The sequence below is a fragment of the Myotis myotis genome, unplaced genomic scaffold (genome assembly GCF_014108235.1).
Source record: "Myotis myotis isolate mMyoMyo1 unplaced genomic scaffold, mMyoMyo1.p scaffold_m19_p_8, whole genome shotgun sequence".
NCBI classification, from domain to species: domain Eukaryota; kingdom Metazoa; phylum Chordata; class Mammalia; order Chiroptera; family Vespertilionidae; genus Myotis; species Myotis myotis.
The window spans coordinates 71,901,072-71,920,009 of NW_023416390.1; the positions used below are offsets into that span (position 1 = coordinate 71,901,072).

The 18,938-nt window shown below is 35.6% G+C and overlaps 1 protein-coding gene across 1 annotated transcript in view; it reads left to right on the plus strand.

Annotated features, from left to right (window-relative positions):
* LRP1B (LDL receptor related protein 1B) overlaps positions 1–18,938 on the plus strand; it is a 1,379,523-nt gene that overhangs the window by 900,295 nt on the left and 460,290 nt on the right. The window lies entirely within an intron of this gene.

The window sequence follows — 18,938 nt, forward strand, 5'->3', positions numbered from 1 at the left end:
TATGCCATCTTGCATTTGTAAGCAATGGAACAAATTTTATTTATTTATTTATTGTTCCTCTGACCTGATGAAATGACATTGCATTTCTGCAAATTTTGGCTGGTAGAAGATCATGTTTTATTTTGATTTATATACTGAATCCTGTGGCCTTAAAACCCATTTAATAATTGAAGCAGGTGACACTCAAGCCAGAGTCTCCTTTTTTCTATGCCTCGAGGCGTAAAAAACAGCCATTTGTAAAAATTTTCTAGTAATCCCTTTGTCATCAACCAAGGCCTTAGAAGAATTATAGAAAGAAATCTTTTTATGTCAGTAACAGTAATAGCATAAGAAATATAATACTGTTGCTTTGGGACATTCTTTCAATCTTATAAAAATCAGTCCCTTGGTTACAAAGTGCATTTCAAGGCCTGGTTCAATTTCTTCCTGTTCTTGGGACAGTGAACCAATACTTGGTGTTGCCATGTCAAACTTGCTTCAAGACTGTAGTTTCAGATCATGTGAACAATCTGTATGTGTTTATAGATGGTCATATCCAGTAAATCTTTTAAGATGTGAAATACTAACAACCACTAGAACAAAACAATTTTTCAACATTTTTTGGGAGACATATATCATACATATATGTAAAATAAGGCATTATAGTTTAAGTAACTTATTGGAAATACCTTACAAATCTTTTCTGGATAAGTTCTGAACCCCAAACCTAAAAAAACAAAATAAGACAAAAAATAACCAATGTTCTCTTAGGCATCTGAGTTCTTCAATAGGTAACTCAAAACCAAAAGCCCCAGAAGATTCACATTAATGGCCTTACAAGATTAAAGTCTTGGTCAACTTATTTGGGATATACATTCTTTTCTCTGTTATTGAGACAATCACTTAAGCAAGTCTCATGAAACTTCTTTCTTAAGAAGTTAGCTGTCATCGTGAAATTGAAAAGTCTCAGCACCGGCTTTAGACTAATTTACATGGAACACATCCAGGCTGTGTTTAGGTCCCTTTCTTTTCCCCTTTCCGGAGTCACTCTCTGATGCTATATTTTTTTTAGCTGCCCAGGAGTCTCTTTAGCAGAGCTACATTCACAATCTGATACTCTATCTTTACTCTTTTCTGTATCAAAACTCCTTTACAGAAAACCCTAATCTCAAAAATATTAATTATACTACTTCACAGTAAGTTATTAGTAGTTGCTAAGAGATTGGCAAGTTATTTTACTGAGTGTGTTTGAGCAAAGCACAGTACATTGATCCAACATGATAAATCCAACTAAAGCATCACTAAAGATATCTGAAGAATATATTTTATGGATAGTTTAACCTTTTGGGTATTTTACAAATTACATTGTACTCTATGTCTTAGACAATAGATTGACACCTGTGTGTTTCCAGAAACTTAACTGTTAATATCCTGACATGTTAAGTGATAATGAAGAGGTCTTCTTTACCTTAGGTCAGTGATGGTGAACCTTTTGAGCTCAGCATGTCAGTAGTTTTTTAAAAACCCTAACTTTACTCTGGTGCTGTGTCACATATAGAAATTTTTTGATATTTACAACCATAGTAAAACAAAGATTTATATTTTTGATATTTATTTTATATATTTAATGTCATTTAACAAAGAAAAATCAACCAAAAAAATGAGTGTCATAAGTTCGCCATCACTGCCTTAGGTACATTGATGCTCTTAGTATTAAGTGTAACTTTAACATTGGAAATGTGTATTTTCTCCATTTTAAGAAAACCAAGGATCTATTAGTCTATTTTTCTGTTTGAAAAGCTTTCTTAAAAAAACATACATAGCTATGATTCAGCTTCTAAAATTGGCGGTCATTTGTTTTTAATCAAGCAGACAATTTTCTAGTTAATAGAGAAAAATAAGAGTAATTGATTTTTTGACTGGTCATAAGCAATAGATATTTAATTCCTTTTTATCTTTGGCCTTATTCTTATCTAGAGGTAGACGTAGTAAGTAGATCCTTTTGGGGACTTGGAAAGTGGACTAATTATTTCTAAGAATTCTTTAGAATATTTAGAACAGGGCTGAAGTAGAAAGCCTAGAAATTGGACTAATTTTCTACAAGTGGGTTAAGAAAACAGGGTTTGGAAGAGGAATAAATTAAAATAGCATCATCAAAAATATATATTTTTAATTTTTAAATGTGCTTTTATTGATGAGAGAGAGAGAGAGAGAAAGAGAGAGAGAGAGAGAGAGAGAGAGAGAGAGAGAGAGAGAGAGAGAGAGAGAGAGAGAGAGAGAGAGAGAGAGAAACATTGATCTGCTGCCTCCTGCCTGACCCCTACTGGGGATCGAGCCCACAACTAGGGCATGTCCCTGACCAGGACCAGGAATTGAACTGGCAACCTTTGGTGCATAAGATGGAGCTCAATGAACTGAGCCACACTGGCCAGGGCCATCAAAAATCTAAATATTTCTTGAGCACTTGCTACATTATAGGAATAAGGTTTGAAAGATTGTATGTATTTATGCAATTTAATTCATCAAAATAATCTCTTGAGGAAGGTGACATTATTTTAACAATAAAAAAAAACTGGGTTTTGGAATGAGATACATATGCCAAAGAAAGATGGTAGCTTTAGGATGCCCAAATTAAATTCTGTATTCAGATATTACATTTGGGTTGTTGAGATTGACATAAGTCATGAATTGAACAATCAGTAGTGGAGTAATCAACATGAGACCCTTAATAATTTCATAATGAAAATTTTAATAATATTGTAATTATGATTGGGAAAAATATATAGGCAATATGAGATCTCAGAGTTTGGAGGAATGGTGATTTAAGTGTAGGGTTATCCCTGCTAAGCTTAGGTGCAGAGGTTAATAGTACAGTTTCATCTGAAAGGAGAATGAGAGAAATGATCATTCTCATCATCAGTGAAAGGAGGAAGAGAATGAGGAGAAAAAATCATTTATTCCACTGTTTGTATTATTTATTGCTGTATAATGAAACTACCAAGATTTAGCAACTTTAAACAACAAATACAAATTATCTTAGAGCTTCTATGGGTCAGCTTACGTGCCTCATAAGGCTGCAGTCAAGGTATTGGCCATACTTATGGTTTCATCAGAAGGCTCAACTAGGGAGGATCCATTTCCAACTGTTGTCTAGATTCAGTTCCCTGTGGTCTGTTCAACAGGGGGTCACAGCTCGTCACTGGCTATTGACCTCAGTTTCTTGTCATGTGAGCCTCTCTATAATATAGTTCACAACATGACTGTCAGCTTCCCTTAGAGCTAATGGACAATAGAGTTGGAGGACAGACACAAACCAGGAGCCAGGCCTTTGCATCCCCATCCAGAAGTGGCATGCCATCACCTTTGGCATATTCTGTTTATTAGAAGCTAGGTCTAGCCCGTTCTCAAAGGGAAGTGATCATTAGAGTCTGATCTAAATATCAGGTAGTAGGGATCATTAGTGGCCGCATTTGAGGCTGTTTATCACAATATTATTGATGTTTTGTCCATATTACCCCCATATATAACTTTGTAAGAAGCCAATCTTGATGATTCATTTGGGTTACCAATGATGCTCCTGTATGGAGAACTTCTGTATTCTGGCTTAAACCAAGTGAGGATGAATTATTGTGAAACAATAGGATCATGGTCTTGATCCCATTTTTCCTTCAATAACCAGTAAGCCTTGAATAACTGGAGAAATACTCTGGGCAGAAAAAAAAAAGTTGATGCTTACATTATCTGCCTAATGCTTTGAAGAAGACAGAATTTTAATTTATAAATACTCTTCAAACCATAGTTTTATTTATGCCACTATGCTAGAGTAATATAAAAGTGAAGATTCCAATAATGAAAGAATGTTCTGCCACAACAACACAAAATATGTTATACAAGGCGAAAGCTCGGAGATATCTGACCACTTAGTGTGGGATTTATAAAGCCAGGCTTGGGAGGAGTAATAGTTGATAGTCCTAGGACTAAGTACCAACTTAGTAGATTTTTGGCAGTGGTTCTTAACTGGGGATGATTGTGTATCCCAGGTTATATTTGTCAATTTCTGGAAACATTTCTGGTTGTTGTGATTGAAAGGGTGCTACCGGCATCTATTGAGTAGAGGCTAAACAATGCACATAACAGTTTCCCACAAGGAATTTACCCATCCCCAAATACTAACAGTGCCGAGATTGAGAAACCTACAGCAGGGCAAATCTAACATGCGTTTCCAATGATTTTGAAGTGTACCCCTGGTTTAGCAGCACTAATCTCAGTAATAGCAGACCCAGTGTCTTTGTCATTACGCTACTTTCTGTTAACTTGTTCATCTCATTCATTAGTACCTAGCTTTTCATGACATGCATTTACCAAATCTGATTTTGGCCATCCATCTAGAAAAGTCCTTTAGCAAAAGCCAGCAACTCCTTCTACCCAGCATTTACAATTTTTTTTATTTATTTTACCAGTATCAGAAAGAAGTCTTCGTGTAATATTAACGCTAAATCTTCTATTGACAACTCTCTGGCACCAAAGGTCTTTAAGGAAAGCTCTTTAAAGAAATTGCTTGTACTTATCTAGAATTGCCCAGGGGATACAAAAATGTGTAAACACCAGCAGAATTATCTTGTAGTTATTTTATTTTTCACCAGCAATGCAGCCTGACTGTTGACTAATGTTAACTCTGTTTAGCATGAGTTCTAGTATTGCATCAAGTGTCCCTGTTCGAGTTTCGTGGCCAGAAAGAGAGCTCCAAAGTACTTAGCACCACTGGGCAGTTATCTATGTCCACTGTGGTGCACAAGAGCACTTATGCAGACCTTCTAAGGACAGCATGTCCTTAGAATTATGTTTAAAAACAAAACAGAACTTATTTATTTAGTCTAAAATTGTATTGTTTTATTACTAAATTTTACTGAGGCTTAAATAAGAGGCACTAGATATAAACTAAGTAGGAAAAAACTCAGATGGAAGCAGAAATGGTACTTGATTGACAGTGTATTAACTATTAGAATAGATTACTTAAGGGGTGTGACTCTCTGGCTCTGGAGTGTTTTAGAGTTAAACAAACCACCTCTTTAAATAAGGAATTCTCTGGGTCTCTTCCAGTTTTTTGACTATTCAACTTCCAATATTAACAGCTTAAACAGTAACAACCTACCAGCTATTTTTTTTTTAACACCATCTATTTTGTTGGTCAACAGCCATTAAAACCTATGTGAACAGAATCAGAATTTAAGGTACATAGTTTGAACACAGAAAGTAGATGGTATTATAGAATCTGTTCTTTTCTTCAGGGGAAAAGTAAATATTTACAGAAGAGAGCATAATTATGTTACTGCTTTCTTTACAAATTAAATATAAAGATGCTAAAAAGAATTGATGATTCCACAGTAATTTAATGATCTAATCATATATAAAAAGTAATTTTCTAAATCCTGAGTAAAATGATTTAAAATTTGTATTTTGTCACCTAAACATGTTAAGAAGAGTAGGAAAATGAGCTAAGATTTATTGGTGATTCTTATCAGTAACCTTATTTAAAATGTGACTATAGCTTTATGATTGTTTCCATTTAAATGTTTTCCTTTCATGCTATTTTAGTGATGAAACAACTGAGGTCACTTGGCTCATATTTGAATTTATAGGTACTTTTAATAAAAGATAGCAATGAGTGTATTTCCATGCTCAATTATTTTCAATGTTTATCTAAAGACGCATTAATTCAAAATAGAAATGAATAAATGAAAAAATAGGAATCTAGCAATTCAATTATTAAATGTTGTTAAAATTACATTGTGGAGTAATAGCCATTAGTTCACCAATTACTTATTAATGATAGATCTCAATTTATAATTAAATATTTCTATTTATTAAAAATTTATTATTTATTAAAATTGTACATTATAGAAAACTTGGAAAATTAGGAAATGTGAAACAAAATTGAAATAAAAATCACTAATACTACTACTACACAGCCAGCAGCTATTAATATTTTGATATATTAATAATATTCATGCTATTTTAAAATATGTAAATAATATCATTATTGATGAGAATATGTCTTGCTTCTATTGCTTACCATTCTAACAAAAACACTTCCTATGTTATGATTAAGAAATTTTAAATACTATTTTTAATAGGAGTATATTATTCTATCATGTGGCTTATCATAAATATTTTAACCTTTCCAATATTTTTGAAGATTTTGATTGTTTCCAATTTTGGGCTAAAAATCTTTTTCATCATTTGTGATAATTTATTAAAATATAATTTCCTTTTTTTAAACTAACAACTTCTTTGAGATATAACTTCCATCTAATAGAATCTATTCAGATTCTCTTCCCATTATTTTATCTGAAGTTTGTTTTAGTTTAGTTTTGTTTTGTGTTTGTTATGTTGAGCTGCTAGAGTTCTTTATATAATCTAAAGAAAGCCCATTTTAAAGTAAGTGAAGTGCAAAATTTTTCTCCCACGCTGTGGTTGTCTTTTCACTTTTTCAGTATACATAGTTTGAAATATAAATGTTTTACATTTTAATGAGGTCCCATTTATCTTTTTTTTCTTTTGTTGTGTTTAATGTTTTATTTAAGAAACCATTGCCTAATCCAAGAATACTATTATATTCTTACCTGTACTTTTAAATTTTTACTCTAATATTTATTATTTCCTTGTTTTATTTTTTTGAAGTTTTTTTTAGTACTAAGTTGGAAAGTTATTAATTTGAGATATTTATTTTTAATGCATGCATATTTCCCTCTAAGAATTTTTCTAGTAATTTCCCTCTAAGAATTACATGATCTTGACCTCATTCGTTTTGTCATGTTGAGTCCTTATTTTCATTCATTTCAAATTTCTGTTTCATTGTAATTTTTTTTTCATTGAATCAATAATTATTTAGGACAATGAGGTATTATTTCCCCATATTCATAAATTTTTCAATTTTTTTGTTTATTACTGGTTTGTCATTCAATTCCCCTGTAGTCAGAGAAAATAAATTTATATGATTTTAATCCTTATTGAGTTTGATCTTCTATTTGCTATCAAACCCATATGTTCGGGTTCACTAAAAGCTTGCTGACCGCTTTAATGTTTTGACAGTTCCTTCTGATATAAATTGCTCCTCACTGATACAGTTCAGTTTTGTGCGGGGATAGTTTCTAAGACCAGTCTTTTTTTGAGGTTTTGTAGGACTCCAGGAAGGTTCTTCTTTGATTTACATTTCCATGTTCTTGTCTGGTCAGCTAGTTGGCCTACCTTTTAGCTTGTGGCTAAAGCCTCCTCTTAACAGCGTCCAACCAAAATCTCTATTGCTTTAGATAACACACTAGGACTTGAACTCCTCCTCACTCTGTTTAAAATAGTTACTTTGCGGAGAGTTTTTGAGTTTTCTATTCTTAAGGTCTCTTTCTCCACCTGGATAACATCTCAGTCACTGAACCTGGGAGTAGATACAATGTTGCCTCAGGCTTGTCTTTGTTATTTTGGAGCTTTTGCCCTAAAGCAGAATCTTCCCTTTATGAGCAGGGTGCGGGAGGGGTAGGTGGGAAGGGGGGGGAGCTGAATGAAGTGGGGAACCCCTGGTCTCTCTGCAGGTGTTTAGCCTGTGCAACTTGGACTAAGAGAGCATGAGAAATGCTGGTGTCCTGTCTCTCCTGGTGAGAGTCAAGGAGAAGGAGAACCTCACTCTCTTCTCCTGCCCATATTAGAGCTCCCATCAAGCTCAGTTGGGAAGATGGAGGGAGAAAATATTTTTTAACAAGATTTGGTAGATTTTCTTAATTTCTAGTTATTTATTTACCACACACCCCTAGGTAAATTTTGAGATAATTTAGTTTTTTGAAAAATATGTTTTTTACCAGTTACATTTGGTTCACTGGGGATTAGGTCCACCAGGCTCCTCATGCCAACATCTGGGAGGCAGACATCTTGGTATTTCCTATTTGAGTCTGTATGAACCAGTGACACTGTTTGAACTCTGTCTGAACAAGCGTTTTCATATAATTTATGTAAGAAATATGAGAACAAATGGGTAAACCTTAATTTAAATAATTAATCTTTTAGGGAAATGACTAATGTTGTCTTTATGAAGTGGGATGGGATTTTGAAGTTTAATTTACTACAGACATTAACTGAGTGCACAAAGAGTGTATAATTGGTTATTACAGCTATAAAATGCACTTAGATGTAAATTACATAATTTGGCTATACTTTTAAATATTTATCTAAAATTGAAAAAAAATATGTCTGACTACACTATTCTAAAATCACAGTGAAAAAATGATTTAATATATGCAACATTCTAGAAAAACTATGGCGACAGTAAAATGATCAGTAATTGTCAATAGTGCATGGAAAGAGATGGATGAATAGGTCGAGCACAGAGGATTTTCAGGGTAACAAAACTACCCTGTGTGATACATAATGGTTGATATATGTCATTATTCATTTGTCAAATCCATGGAATATACAACACCAAGAGTGAAGCCTAATGTAAACGCTGGACTTTGGGTTATGATGATGTGTCAATGTAGGTTCCTTGATGGAAACAAATGTACCACTCTGGTGTGGGATTTTGATAATGGGGAGGTTGTGTTGAGGCAGGTGATATATGGGAAATCCCTCTTGCCCTCAATTTTTCTGTAAACCTAAAATTGCTCTAAAAATAGTCTATTAAAAAGGAATATTTGATATACAATTATTCTGGAGCAAATTACACACACACACACATTATTCATTGGAGAATAAGTGCTGAAATATGGCTCTTTAATTAGTGATATCTTATAATTAGATTTAGTACAGTTCTGTCCAGTGGTTGTTTAGTGTTCTTACATAATATGTTTTTCTATTCAGAATAATAGATTCTATAACAATCACTCCTCCTGCTACTGTTGCTACTATATATGTCTCTTATATGGACATTAGTTCATTCTGTTGTAATTAGTAATGGGTTTTCTGAGACTCCAATGGTGGTGTAGCTTTGTTCATAGACTCCAAAGAGGACCATGAATCTGAGGGACAAGAGTAAGAGCAGCATGATTTAAACATCTTTCTCCTAATAGAGAATCTATTTTTACTGACAAACATGGAATATCAAAGTTTGATTTTATTAATGGAAATGCTCTATCCTTAAACTGGAATTTAAATCTCTTAGGTGTATGTGGCAAATATTTGAGAAGAAACTTGAAACTATGAGCTTCTTGGCATCAGTTGTACTTGAAGATTTTCTGGGAGGAAATAATTTTTAAATATTATTTTTATATATTTACATCAATTCAGATATCATGGGATGGAATTTAAAGATAAAATTATACTTCAGAAAACCATGATGGAAAATTTGAGAACCACTTTCATGCTCATCATCAAAAGCGTTTTTGAACACAAATTTCAACTTTGAAAAATAATTTTCAGTTATGTTCATATAGACCACTTCTGTTCCCAGATATTTTATGGAGATCTCACTTGAACATAATGAACTTCTAAAAATATTAGATTTTTATATTCAAGCAAATATTAGATTTTACATTCAGATCACAGATAGGTGTCAGAATTGTTTCCAGTTTACTGGGAAAATATACCCCATCCCAAAGGGATTTATCAAGGTACCCAGGCACTGCTTATTTAGGGCCACTTAGATATTAAAGTGTCTTTGCATATTTACAGTCACACTTTGGGGAGATTGAGAAATTTAACACGAACATTCCTCTTGTGTTTGTGTCATTTTCCTTTTGTGTAAAATAATAGAGGCGCATAAAGTGAAGAATTTAAAGGCAGGCTCACATCACAATACCAATAATTTACGAGGTTGAGATTGACAAATGATGTGACCTTGCAAGCTTTAGCCTTTGTGGATTTAAGTTTTCCAACTGATAAAATGCAGATAACTCTGGTAAAAGACAGGAAACAGCGGCCTGGTGTCCATGCTTTGTTTAATAAGCTTCCCCTATACGGGAAAGCCATCTATTTACGGAAAGCCATCATAACATATTTTGCATAGATAAATGTGTTTCATGAATATATAATAAAAATATCAGGATAACTCATTATGCATTAAAACAAATATAAAACTTGAAATCAGAATGGAGTGGTTGACTTTACATACATCTGTTTATACTTGGATTCCTTCCATTTGACCTTGGCAGATTCTCCTTGTTTCATTGTCCTCACCCTATCTGATATATGGAGTCAGCTGGAATTCAGGCAGGTTAATTTTTGTTCAAGATAATTTGCCACTGGTAACATTGATTTTTATCCCTTAGTCAGTTACTATCAGACGGGTCATCAAGACCAAAGATGGACATGCAAAACAGTATTACATTATTATGACTCAGAATTTTATATGGATTAATCATGTACTAAAATACATATCTTTTCCATTATAAACTCTTTTTAATCTTAGCAATAGTAGTGCTTTTTCAGCTCTTGATATCATACCTGGTGTTTGAAATGTAAATGGGCCATGATAATAATTATGTTGTCAAAGAGAAAGACTAAATGCCACGGAACAGTAAACCTGAGTGCTGCATTTGTAATCACACATAATCCTTAATCTTGAAAAATGTGCCCTGACCAGTTTGGCTCAGTGGATAGAGCATTGGCTTGTGGAGTGTAAGGTCCCAGGTTCGATTCCGGCCAAGGGCATGTACCTTGGTTGTGGGCACATCCCCAGTAGGAGGTGTGCAGGAGGCAGCTGATCGATGTTTCTCTCTCATCGATGTTTCTAACTCTCTATCTCTCTCCTTTCCTCTCTGTAAAAAATCAATAAAATATATTAAAAAAAAATGTGGTCATTTGCTGCCTTAGATGCTTTATACCAGGCATGTCAAACTCAAAGGCCAACACGGGCCAAACAAATGAGGCATGCGGCCCGTGGGCCGTGAATTTGACATGCTTGCTTTATACACTTCTAGAGTTCCTTGTTGCCTGAAGTTCTCTTCTATCCCTAAGTGTCAACTTATGTTGTAGCTGCCTCAGATCACTTTCAAGCTATTCCTGTTTCCATTTAAATAAGACTTATGAGACTTTCTGAGATGAGAGACATTAGAGATTATCTAATACAACCTGACCCTTTTTCATATACGATAAAGGAGATTGTTTTAAAAAGGCCCACGTGAAGACAGATGTCACAGAAAAAGAGAAGTACCTAAGAACCTCTAACTGTGCCAGCCCCCGCTGAGTTTTCCCAGACTGGGGAGAGAGGGAGCTTCCACAGGAGCACTTTCCTAGCCTCCTGCCCACCCCAGCTGATGTCAAAGCAGAGTATAGACCACAGCAGGAAAGCTGCCCCTGCTGAGCACTGCCCACACTACGCATTCAAAGCAGTATCTGTTATTTTGGGCCACTGTGTTTGGGCTGGTTTTTTACAGCCTTAGAAATTGGCAGGGAAGCCAAGAATGCTGAAGTGACTTGCCCAAAGATGCACAACTGTGACAGAACCCGTGATAGATGATAACGGTGTTTTGATTCTGAGTTTAATGCTTTCTCTAATCCACCACATGTTTGCTTTTATTTCCTAAAACATTAGGATGCTGTCATATTTTGTTTAATTTTTTATGAGGCTATTTGAAAGTAAATAGCAGTGCTTTGATTTTTTTCTTTATTGCTATCCTAGATTCATTGTTTCTATGAACATAGCCTTACCTTGAAAGTAAAGACCAAAACACTTCCCTTTAATTATATTGCATAAAGTGACTTCATTTTATCTGCTGATGGCAAAAACCTGACTAACGGGCCCTAACAAATAATCAGAAATGCACAACCTGTCCTCAAATGCATCTGGTGAGAGAATAAATGCTCAAATTCAGAAAAAAAAACACAAACCTGGCTCTCTCCTGTGTGCATTTGTGAATTCAGAATAATCACAACAAAATACAGAGTTAATCACAAGTTAACCTTGTGAAGCATAACTTGCATTGTTTCCAGATCATTATCAATGCTCTGAGCATTGAAATTTTTCAACTGTGATTCAAGCTAAATTGGTTTTAATAATTTCATCCTAGGTGACTAACATAATAAAAGAATTAGGGAAAACACCTACATATTCACCTGCCTAGCAAAATTATAATTTGATCCAGTAGTAGATAAAATAAGTTATTTATTTATTAGATAAATAAGCTTTTTACCTAAAATTTTGACTTAGAAGTGGTTGATTTTTTTAAAATTTTGTTAGCTTTTTTTTCTTTTAGGAAAAGCAATCAACTTATTGCTATTTTTGCTAACTATAAATAGGGAGGGGAAATAGAACTTATATGTGGGGAATTGAAGAAGTGCTGAAGAATCTCTCCTATTTGCAAATTTCTTTAATCCTTAGAACAAAAACAACAAAACACCATTATCTGCAGAAGGCCCATTCAAGTGTTTATTTATTAAACGTATCATGAATATCATATTAACACAAGGCTTCCCACAGATCTCATGCAACTTATGAGATGAGCTTTATTCTTATTTTAAGGATTTGTATCCCAGGTGCAGAGAGGTTAAATACCTCGTTCAAAGTCACATATCTAATACATTGTACTGCCAAAATAGATCTAGTTCTCTCCTGCTTCTCATAGCAATTTTTCTTTCCACCCTATCATATTCTCTCAGCTAAAGAGTGAAACTTATTTAATTCCATCATTCTTTTATGTCTAATGAGAAGTTATAAGTGAAATGTATAGTCACTGCGAGCAAATGAGACACAGACCGATTTTTCATACTAAAGATAGAAAAATGACTCTTGTGTGAGAGGTTTTGGGGGACAGGACTGTGAAGCATCTGATTTCAGAAAGAAAATACTTTATGAAATGGAGCCAATCTGATAAAGGGCAAAAATGAGAAAGGGAGAACATGAGAGTGAACTCTCAAAGTGGGACGTATTTAAAAAACAACAAGAAACCATAACTTGCCCTGACCAGTGTGGCTCAGTTGGTTGGAGCATTGTCCTGAGCACTGGAAGGTCACGGGTTCAAATTCCAATCTGGGCACATACCTAGGTTGTGATTTTGATCCCCTGATTGGGGTGCATGTGAGAGGTAACCAATCGATGATCAATGTATCTCTCTCACATCAACCTCTCTTTCTCTTTCTCCCCGCTACCTCCCTCTCTAAAATATCAATAAAATAAAATAAAACAACAACAACAAAAAAATCTTATCCTTTTTGCAAATTGTTCAAGGGAAAATTATATTTTTAAGAAAATAAATGCATTTTTACTGTTAATTGGACAGAAGAAAGCCATCTTATAATGATTTTTAAATTGTTAAAAAATTGCTTGTTCAAGTGGATAGGTTAATTTTACGTTGTGTGGCCACAGTGCTACAGGGTTCCTTCCACTAGGGTTTGGCCACTTCAGTCAGTGGGCTCTGGATCTGAAAATTAGGGCAGGTCTGAGGTCTGAGCAGGGCAAATGCCTTCTTGTTGGGAATCCCAACAAGGGCTCCTGCTCCCCCATCATTGTGTTTGGGTGTTGTAAATGTTAAGCAGCATCTTTATTGGCTGCAAGTTTACTTTTGGCCTTAGGAGCACCAGGCTGTAGTAACCTTCCCAGCACTCCTGCAGTTTAAGCCCCCTTGCCTATAACTTCAATCTTACCAGTATGGAAATTACAGCCTCTTGGTTTCTGGTAGTTAAGCATAGCAAACTTCCTCTCTGAAATTGGTGGTGGATAGGGAGAAGAGATCATAACCATGGATATTACTGAGCTGAGCTCTGTGACAGCCCCTCCTAGTGTCATCTTGGTTTGCCAGGGACAGCCAGACTAAATTCTTGGTGGTGAGGCTGTCTCTCTCACCACTTAAAAGGCTTGTGACCCCAATTCCAACCTGAGGGTATGGTTCCCCACACCACTAAGCAATTCTCTAACACCAGCTGGGTTTCCTACAATTGAACTCAACACTGACACTATCTACCTGGAGAGGAGGATGAGACTGGAAGCTCTAACTTTCTAATCACACCGTTGGTTCTTCCGGCAACCAGCCCCCATCCTTCGGTACTTCTAAAAGTCTCCTCATTCAGATAACAGCAGACACTTTTATGCTCTAATTGCCAAGGAAATTCCAAGGGCTTGGGGAGCTCTGTGCCAGAAATAGAGACAAAAGCAAATATATCATTTTTATTATAAATCACAATATCATCCACTATATTACCATCAGTTTTGGAGAATGGTGAGTCCTCTGAAGCCTCCCATGGAACATAATCCTTTAGTAGATTTTCTTTATTTGCTTAATGTATACCTGCATGTCAACTTCCTTCTCTTACCTTCTTTATTACTTCTACCATCTGCTAGAGCAGATCAGGTGTTTCTATATGGAGAAAGGCATATTTTCTTTTTTTAAAAATAAATTTTATTGATTATTTTTTACAGAGAGGAAGGAAGAGGGAGAGGAACAGAGAGTTAGAAACATCGACGAGAGAGAAACATCGATTCAGCTGCCTCCTACACACTCCCTACTGGGGATGTGCCCACAACCAAGGGATGCCCTTGACCACAATCGAATCTGGGACCCTTCAGTCCGCAGGCCGAAGCTCTATCCACTGAGCAAAACTGGCCAGGGCAAAAAGCACATTTTCTTCATGCCTTTAAGAACTACCCTCACAGAGATTTTGCCCCACACACTGAGTCCTTGCCAGACTATTACATCCCATATGTCACAAAAGTGCTCCCAAGTAAAAAGGACCCTTACTTATCCAGTCTTGTATTCTAGCCCCTCTTGCTCAATCAAGCACCTTGAAAATTCAATTCCAGGAGGTACTTCCTGACTCTTGCTGGTGGTGCTGGTTATTCTTTCAGCTCTGTTGGTGCATAATGCCTTTCCTCCCTTGTGAGGCCTAGCAATTCCCCAGCTGAATTATATTAGGCTTTCAAAAAATTTCATTAGCATTTATTTTATGCTGAATTTACCCCCAGGCCATATGTTTTTGTTTCTTCAGTTTCTTCTGGGATATCTTTTTCTTCTGTACAACCTCCTCTTCTGCTCAGGAACTATCTGCTCATCTTCAGTAAGGACCATCTCAACATGGCAAGGATGTGTCAGTCCACCCATGAGATGTTAGTTCTGTGGTATCTTGGGAGTTGTGTTAACTTGGATGTGCTCAAAGACCAGATATAAACCCTTAAGTTTAGCATTACTCTGAATTTTTAAGCATGTGCAGTAAAAAATTAGCACTTTTCTTGGGCCACTGACCCTGTGTCCAGCCCCACCTTTGGCCTGGGCGAACCTACCAATTCCACTATCAAAACAACCATTTTCAAAAGACACCTCAAGTTGCTTTGGGAAAGACCTATATTGCCCTTAAGCATAGTTACTAGCCTAGTGGCCAGAAGAGGAAGTGGGTACATCTCCTGAGGGGGTACCTGTTTCTGCAACATCTTTCAGCACAAGGGAGGTGCCAGCCTTTACCAGGGAGAAGTCCAAGGGCGTGATTCAGGAGCCAACACTCTTAGGAACATCTCTCCAGATATTCTCATTTTTTAATCTCAGGATCCAAGGTCTTAACAAGCAGGTCTCTGATTTAAGAATGGCAGACTTGCCTTTGCTGAACGTTTAAACATCTCTGGAGCTTTGAAACCTAAATATTAGATCTTCTGTTTGCTGCTCAGCTGTGTCTGCTCCTCTACCACGTCTTTATAATCTCCCAAAACTGACTCACACATTTAGTCTGAACTGCTTGTTAATAGCTCTCAGTTCTTTGTTATTTCTCTGTAGTGCATCATTATAATGTGGCAGTTACCAGTCAACTCTTTGTAGTGATTTTTTTGTTCCACATTTTTCAAATGCATGAGTCATCATGCAAGGACATTCTTTTTCCAAAGGTGTTTTCCCAGGTCAATTTTTATGATATCTTTAGCAATTGAATGTCACGTTCCAAGACTTGTTCATGCCTCACATATTACATTCTCTTTGCCTGTTGTGTGAAGAGTGAGCCAGACCCAGGACCCAGTCTTACCATTTACTTTCTTTAGATTGCTCCTATCACCACTTGTGCTAGTTTGGGTCCTCTGAGAAATGAAACTGAGACAGGATTTGATATGCAAAAGTCTTATTAAAGAAAACACCTGTGAGAAAAAAATGAGAAGAGTTGTCAGACTATGATGCAGATATGACCCATATAAAAGATAGAGGGAAGAAGGGTTAGGTAGGAAATGTCTTAGACTGTGGTGAGTGTTAATAAAGTTTCAACAAGGCTGGTGGGAGCCAGATTCACCTGTCAAGCCGATGTTGCCCAACAAAGGCATTTCACCTGGTGCAAGAATGACCTGCCTTACTATTTCTGCCTCACACCATCATTAGATGCGAGTGGCCTTGGCACAAACATGGTGGTAGGTTCAGAACAGAGCATCTGGGACCATCTGTCAGGCATGCACTCTAAAGTTAGGGATCTCTAAGGACCGTTTTAGTACTGATGGATTTCCTGGGACATCGGACTTTTGGGAAGACCAGAAGAGTACTGGGCAAACGGATGGATGGTCATTCTAGTTGTCACCATCACCATCATTATCATCATCACCATCAAATAAAATCTTAAACTCTTAGCCCTAAAAGCCACCTTTTCATAACAACAAATAAACTGAGTGTTTTACACAAATATTCACCTTTCCAACCTGATTTTTGACTCTTCTCGATCATTCCCTCATATTCCAATGGATAGGAAGTTCCCTTGTGCCACATTCTCAGTTTCGTCCACATATAGTCTCCCAAATGGATGTAATCATTCCCTTTTCTGGATTTTCATGAAAATTTCTGCACATTTCATTGAGTTGATTTTCTAATTTGTAGTTACTCATGTACATGTCTCTATTACCTTTCTGATTTTTATTTTTAAAAGAGCATGATTCATATTCTATTTTGTGTTTATACCCCCACTATAATTAAAAGGGTCTTTTCAAAGTAAAATGCACTCAACTAGAGCTTGTTTTCAATTTGTCTGCCCATTGAATTGGCACTCAACCATGTGTTATTGTTTATTGTTCTATGAGTTTTCCTCTACATTGTAATTTCTTTTAGGTTAGGCAAATTTATTTCTAGGGTCCTGCATCCCAAAGGCATATCTGTGTTTTAGGATGATTTTTTTTAAAAAAAGCCAGATTACTACTTAAAATTAATCATATTGGATTTTTCAAGCAAAATAAGTTATGTATAGTAAGATGCTCAGATACCACGTGTTCCATTTCTTTCACTTTTGGTGAATGAATGACAAGATATGAAATATTTCTATCACTTCAGCAAGTTCTCTCTTGCTCCTACCCAGGTAATACCTATCCTCAGAAACAATTTCTGGTCTGACTTTTATCACCATAAGTTACTTTTGTTATTCTAGAACAGTGGTTCTCAACCTTCTGGCCCTTTAAAAACAGTTCCTCATGTTGTGACCCAACCATAAAATTATTTTTGTTGCTACTTCATAACTGTAATGTTGCTACTGTTATGAATCATAATGTAAATATCTGATATGCAGGATGGTCTTAGGCGACCCCTGTGAAAGGATCGTTCAACCGCCAAAGGGGTCGCGACCCACAGGTTGAGAAACACTGTTCTAGAATTTTATATAAATGGAATCACACGATATGTATTCTTTTGTATCTGATTTCTTTCACTTCACGTAATATTTTTGAGATTCAGCATATTGTTGCATGTGTTAGTAGTGTGTTCATTTTTATTATAAGTAATGTCCAATTGGGTGAATATATCATAGCCTGTTTATCCATTCTTTCATTGATGAACAGCTGTGTATATTTCTAATTATGGTTCTTATGAATAAAGCTTTTAACTTTCTTCTACATAGCATTTTGTGGACATATTTTTCATTGTTTAACTCTATGACCTAATCATCAAATTTTATACATTGAGGTAAAACAAAAGCAACAAAATAAGACATATATTGTAAAGTTTATGTGATGAGATTCTCCATCACATGTGTCTTTAATAGCCTTCTTAATGGCATATACTCAATTTGAAGGCCAAAGGATGGCAGAAGTTCCACTCAATCACTTACTATTTTTCCTGAAACAGTAGAGTTTCCTTTTGTAGACCCCTACCTAATTATATACTGCTTTTTCTTTTTAAGATCTGTCACAAACCCGCACACATAACATAACATAACATAACATACATTTAAAGAGAGAATTGTTATATTCTTACTTTGATAATTGAAAACATTTCAAGTTAGCTATTCAGAACAAGTCTTTGTCTTTGATCTACCGTGCTGAAGATGTTCTATCACAGACTTTCTAAATTCATTTCATTTGTATTCTCACTGAATCAAAATGTATTTTTTGTAGAATTTATTGGCATGACATTGGTTAATATAATAATATGAGTTTCAGGTGTACAATTCAATACTACATCATCTATATATTATATTGTGTGTTCACCATCCCAAGTCAACTCTTTCCAGCACCATTTCTTAAGATATCTTTTATTTTTTTTTATCTCCTTGAGATGTATTACATTTTTTAAAATGTCTGAGCGTAGCTTATTAATTTTTAAAATTAAATTACATCTCTCTCTATTTACCTAATAATGCAAGCTGATAGGAGGATCTGTCTAACTTTTTCCACCTTATTATGGTTTTCTTTTTTTTTTTTTTAATTAAGTCTTTATTGTTCAGATTATTACATTTGTTCCTCTTTTTTTTTCCCCCCATAACTCCCCTCCTCCCAGTTCCCGCCCCACCCTCCGCCCTCACTCCCCACCCACTGTCCTCTTCCATAGGTGCACGATTTTTGTCCAGTCTCTTCCCGCATCTCCCACACCCCTTTCCCCCCCAAGAATAGTCAGTCCATTCCCTTTCTATGTCCCTGATTCTATTATGATCACCAGATTATTTATTCACTTGATTCTTAGATTCACTTGTTGATAGATGCATATTTGTTGTTCATAATTTGTATCTTTACCTTTTTTTTTTCTTCTTCCTCTTCTTAAAGGATACCTTTCAGCATTTCATATAATCCTGGTTTGGTGGTGATGAACTCCTTTAGCTTTTCCTTA